This window comes from Panthera leo, chromosome A2 (genome assembly GCF_018350215.1).
Source record: "Panthera leo isolate Ple1 chromosome A2, P.leo_Ple1_pat1.1, whole genome shotgun sequence".
Classification (NCBI taxonomy): Eukaryota; Metazoa; Chordata; class Mammalia; order Carnivora; family Felidae; genus Panthera; species Panthera leo.
In genome coordinates this window covers 167,837,799-167,843,798 of record NC_056680.1, presented here as the reverse complement: position 1 = coordinate 167,843,798, position 6,000 = coordinate 167,837,799, and positions in this window count along the sequence as shown.

Sequence of the window (6,000 nt, the reverse complement as noted above, 5' to 3'; positions counted from 1 at the left end):
CCAGAACAGCATCTTTTGATAATGGAAATGGAATCCTCTGCAATGCATCCAACTTTTGTCTCTGTCATCCACGCAGAAGCCGGCATTCTATGAGCAACCCCCCAAATGATAGCTTCTTTATTTAAATGATGCTTCGGACTTATCAAAACACAAGGTCATTTATCTAGGAAGCTTTCATCCTGTTAGTCAACTTTCAAATGTTTCCTGCGCTCATTTGGTAGGTTCTTTGAAAGTGTGAATTTTTATTTATTTTAATATTTTGCATCTAAACTCTAGTTGGATAAATCTGAGTGAGTATCTGAGAGCTTGGTGTTTGTGAGCTTTCAGTTTGATAATAGAACTGCCTTAGTGAAGCACTTAGAGAACTCACTTAGTGAGGCACATCTTCTGTACTGCCAGATTGATTCAGCCTCATTATATTTAGGTGGTATTGATGCGAGATCATGGGGCGGACTGAGGACAAAGTGCAAGCTAGCACACCCTCCCTCCCCCCAGTTGGGACAAGTGTGACATTCCTCAGGCACTCCTGGCTGCCCGAAGACAAAGGAAAGGAAAGAAAATAAATAGTTAACTGATAAGAGATCACAGTTATGCAGGACAGGAGTCTCCATCAGTTTGCAAATATCTTAGTATATTACATGAAAAAGACAATCTTATCAATAGCCTAATCTCCAGAAACCTGTGGACTCCATTTCCTGGACCCCAACATCACCCTCCAAAGTGATGTGGGGAACAAAGGCAAGAAGGAAATGACAGGTAAGACTGACAAGAGGCTGGCAGAGTTAAACAGTTCTCCAGGAACCCCCTACCATCCTACTCTTAATGGCTTACTAGAAGAAAAACAACCTTAGTTTGACAATAGCCAGGCCTCAGGTGACTTAGGAGTCCTCTTTAGCATATCAAAGTCCCTCTGGAAGCCTCCCTTTTGACTTTACTCCCCCCACCCCCAGCTTCATAGTACAGAAGGAGCCATTCTTCACAATCCCAGGGCAGCTCTTCCTGCCCACGGGTCCTGTTAAAGACATCTTCAAGAATTCTTGTTTGGTTATCGAGCTCCGGACCCCACGAACCCCCATCACCCCAAAACTTCGTCAGTATGAGTAAATTCCAAAATGTAAACCAAAAGAGAACAAACTGAAGTTTGAGAAACCACCCTTTCTGTGTCTGCAATTGGCTCCTAAGATTTTCTAGGGCAAAAACTTCCTGACAAGATATTTTTAAATAACTTTGTTTGAGATGTCATCTTCTGCAATAGCTTCCTAGCTACATGTTTATTTACAAAACAAAGAATTTGTTTTTGGAAAAGCATAAAAACTAAATACAGTTGGCTACGGGACACAATAAGAAGTATCACATGAGCAATTGTGACCTAGCAGGAGTTGGTATTTCAGAGAGCACACAATTGCATAGAAATGACGCGCATGAATCTCCTTGCCATCTTGAATATTTTATGGTGATTTCCTTTTACTCTCCACCCAAGAATATGAGGTGGCTCACCCTACCTAGTTCAATGGCATTAGAATTTAAGGGAGAAAGTAGTGTAAAACGCAATTTTCTAGAATATAAAATGCAGGCAACAGGGTATAAACTCCCTTTATTAAAAAGCCATTTCAGGGCACCGGCATTCATGCACTAGCAGAAACTAATAGAAGCCACATGCCTTCATGTGGCTTGAACAAGTCAACAGCCTTTGCTGTTGTGGAAGTAATGGTCAATTTTGTCAAGGCTACGGAGGTACTACAAGAAGAGAAAGAAAAGATTTGAAATGACAGGACACAAAATTTCTGTAATTACCAGATGATTTTGATGAGGTTTTGGGTGACGGGGGGTCCGTGGGATCTGGAACCAATGGCCAAGAAAGAATTCTTGAAGACATCTTTGGTGCAAAAAGGTGATTTTATTAAAGCATGGGGACAGGACCCAAGGGCAGGAAGAGCTGCCCTGGGGTTGTGAAGAGTGACTGTTTTTATACTATGGAGTTGGGGAGGTAAGGGAAAAGGGAGGCTTCCAGAGGGATTTGGATGTGCTGAAGAGGACTCCGAAGATACCTGAGGCCTGGCTATTGTCAAGCTAAGGTTGTTTTTCCTCCAGGAAACCATTAAGATTAGGATGGCAGGAGGTTCCTGGAGAAATGTTGTACTGTGCATTTGCCTCAAATATTTGTCAATGGGCTGCAGGTTATAAGGAAATGTAATCTTACCTGCCATTTCCTCCTTGCCTTTGTTCCCCACATCACTTTGGAGGGTGATGTTGGAGTACAAGAAATGGAGTCTATGGGTTTTTGGAGATTAGGCTATTGATAAGATGCCTTTTTCTTCTAATATACTAAGATATTTGCAATCTGATGGAGACTCCTGTCCTGCATAACTGTGATCTCTTATCAGTTAACTGCTTATTTTCTTTCTTTTCCTTTGTCTTCATGCAGCCAGAAGTGCCTGAGGAATGTCACACATACCCCACCTGGGGGGGGCGGGGCGTGCTAGCTTGCACTTTGTCCTCAGCTCCCCCATGCTCCCTCACCAATTTTGTAACGATAATGTGTGTTTTCATGGGAAAAATTACCTCTTTGAAGACTTCTGGGAGATATTTTCACTCTTGATGTGGGATCAGAGACAAAGGTTTTATTTTCCAGTGTCAGTCTCAGACAACTGTAACCCCAAACCACCAGGAGCCATGTGCTTACCTCAGAGGGGGTCCTGCCTCCTGGTGCCTTCCCAGCTGCCAAGCAGCCAGTATTGGATGTGTTGAGCACAATCCGTGAGAACCTCTCGTGAGGGCCAGTAAACAGGCACCTTAGAGCTCAGAGCACAGATCTTTCAGGGTCCCTCCAGAGCAATTGGCAGGTTTCCCAATGGGGTTAGCCAGCAGGAATATCAGATGCCTGGCAGAATGACTTGAAAAATAAGCATGTGATATGCCCCGATTCGAGAGACCCCCCGAAAACAAACCACCAGAGTCCAGAATCAAAGCCAGTAGTTTATTGCAGGTTCGAACCCGGTCCTCCGCACACTCGTTGCCAGTGACGCTAAGAGGCCCCGAGTAAGGATCTTACAGCTTCTTTTATAGCCCGGCACAAACAAGTTAGGGACCTTTTTTAGAGGTTACAGAGCTGTTGTTGGTTAACATTTAAATTTGAACGCTCAGCAGAACTCGATTGGTTCCCGCCTTTATTTTAAACCATTCAGCAGAACTTGATTGGTTCCCGCCTTTATGTCAGACTACAACCGGGCACGCCCTGGCTGGTTTCGGGAACGGTGGGGTGGGGGGGGGAGGGGGATCTTTTCTTTGCAGTTGTGAGTACACCTGGTAATTTTTCTCTTAGCCTCTCCAATGGACCATGAGGGGGGCCTGGGTGGTTCAGTCAGTTAGGCATCTGACTCTTGATATCGGTTCAGGTCATGATCTCATGGTTCGTGAGATCGAGCCCTGCATCTGGCTCTGTGTTGAGTGTGGAGCATACTTAGGATTCTCTCTCTCTTTCTTTCTCTCTGCCCTGCTCCGTGTGTTTCAGAAACTGGTCAGGATCACAGCAGAAGAACCAGCGGCACTCGGAGATACTGGAAGGCAGGAGGTTTATTTCACAGGGGGTTGTGGGGGGTGGGGGGGGTGCTCAGAGGAGATTGCTCTCCAGAGGTCTGAGTCCTGAGCTTAAAAGCAGAGGGGACAGTTTATAGTCTGTTTGAGCACAGCAAGCGGGGTGGGAAGAAAAACACAGGGAGTCTTCGGGCAGGGACTGGAATCCCCCATCAGTCCCGTTGGCCACCTTATAACAGATTTGTCCCTATTACATGCACTCTCTTTCTCTCTCTCTCTCAAAATAAATAAATAAACTTAAAAAAGAAAAGAAAAGAAAAAGAAGCATGGACCATGAAATTTTTTCGAAGGTTTAAACCCATTGATCTCTATTACTGTTCTGAGGGTTAAATAGAGAATAGGATATAAAAATCTGTGGACTTTCATGTCCTCATCTGCTCAAAAGACAGATATGTTAGGGGTGGGCAGAGGGTCCGTACACAGTGTCCAGGACTCATGCAGCTTGCTTGTCTCCCTGGAAGTTGATGGCCCGGCACAGCTGTTCCAATAGCAATAGCCCAACCCAGCTCAGAGCTCGAGGAACAGCACAGGCCTGCACACCACGAGCTGCACACCTCCCTTCGTTAACAGCTGGATTTAACTAGTCCTCTCTTCCTTACTTTTACAGCCAGCAGACCCTATGCCCACCTTTCCCAGCTCCCTCCTAACTATCGTTCCATCCATACCGCTATACACGTGGGCAAGAAAGTCACCTCAGAAAAGTCAGGCTTGTGATCTGGGGAATGCAGTCTGCCCTTCACCCACAATGACCTCACACTCCTCACTTTCTAACATTTTTTTAACGTTTATTTATTTTTGAGAGACAGAGACAGAGACAGAGTGTGAGCGAGGGAGGAGCAGAGAGAGGGAGACACAGAATCCAAAGTAGGCTCCAGGCTCCGAGCTGCCGGCACAGAGCCCGAAGGGGCTTGAACTCACAAACCGCAAGATCATGACCTGAGCCAAAGTCAGACACTTACCTGACTAAGCCACCCAGGCGCCCCCACAATCCTCACTTTCAAAGAGCAAATGCCCAGTGCAACATCTGGAGACCCTACACTGTTATATCTGGGCCTTTGTCTACATGGACATGAAACTCTCTATGGGAAGTATGTTTTACAAAAAACGTACCTCCTTGTTTTTTTTTAAAGAGTCACACTTTTTAAAAGAAATCATTAAACTATAGTTAATGTACAATGTTATATTGATTTCAGATGTACAGCATCTTGATTCAACAATTCTGTACATTACCCAGGGCTCACCATGATAAATATGGTCACCATCTGTCACCATACACCCTTACTAAAGTAGTACTGACTCTATTCCCTATGCTGTACTTTTCGTCTCAGTGACGTAGATGTTTTATACCTGGAAGTCTGTACCTCTTTATCCCCTTTACCTATTTTGCTCATCCCCCATTCTTCCCACCTCCCCTCTGACAACCACCAGTTTGTTCTCTGTGTTCAAGAGTCTGTTTGTTTAGGGTGCCTGAGTGGCTCGGTCAGTTGAGTGTCCAAATCCTGATTTTGGCCTAGGTCGTGATCCCAGGGTCATGGGATGGAGCCCCTCATTGGGCTCTGTGCTGAGCATGAACCCGCTTAAGATTCTCTGTCTCTCCCTTTGCCCCTCTCCTCCGCTTTCACTCTAATAAAATTAAAAATTAAAAAAAAGAGCCGGCTTATTTGTTTATTCATTTGTTTTGTTTTTTAGATTCCACATGTAAGTGAAATCAAATGGTATTTATCTTTCTCTGATTCATTTCACTTAGCATAATACCTTCCGGGTCCATCCTTGTTATTACAAATGACAAGATCTCATTCTTTCCTGCGGCTGAGTAATATTCCATTTTGTATATGTATATCTTCTTTATCCATTCATCTATAATTGGTCCTTGGTTAATTTAAGGGTTGAAATTACCAGCTAAGAGGTCAGCGAATTGCTTTTTGTGAATCTACACTAACTTCAAATTAAGCCTATTCTCAGAAGTACGCAGACTTAGTAATTGGAAACACTTTCAAGCTCTTCTGCAATCATTACTGGCATAGGACTATTGAGTTCACAAGGAATCACATCTTTTAAAAGTCTGAAAAAGAGTATTAATTCTTTAATTATCAATAATTATATTCAGCTTCCTTTAAAGCAAAGATACTTAACTGAGAGAAGAGACATATACTGTAAGTTCAAGCCATCTTTACACTTGCTTTCTCTTACCTGGTTCAAGAAAGTGCCTCAAGTCAACCTAATCTTTGGATTGGAAAGAGAGGTTTTAGGACAAAGTATCACTTTATAAGTTGCATATGGAACATTAGCTCCCGCTCGACCTGAGTCCCAAGTGGCACATGCCCTTGAGGGCTATAATCACATCACCAAGTGATACCCACTAGGATACTTGCCTCACACAAACTGATAAAAACTCCATTCTGGGCA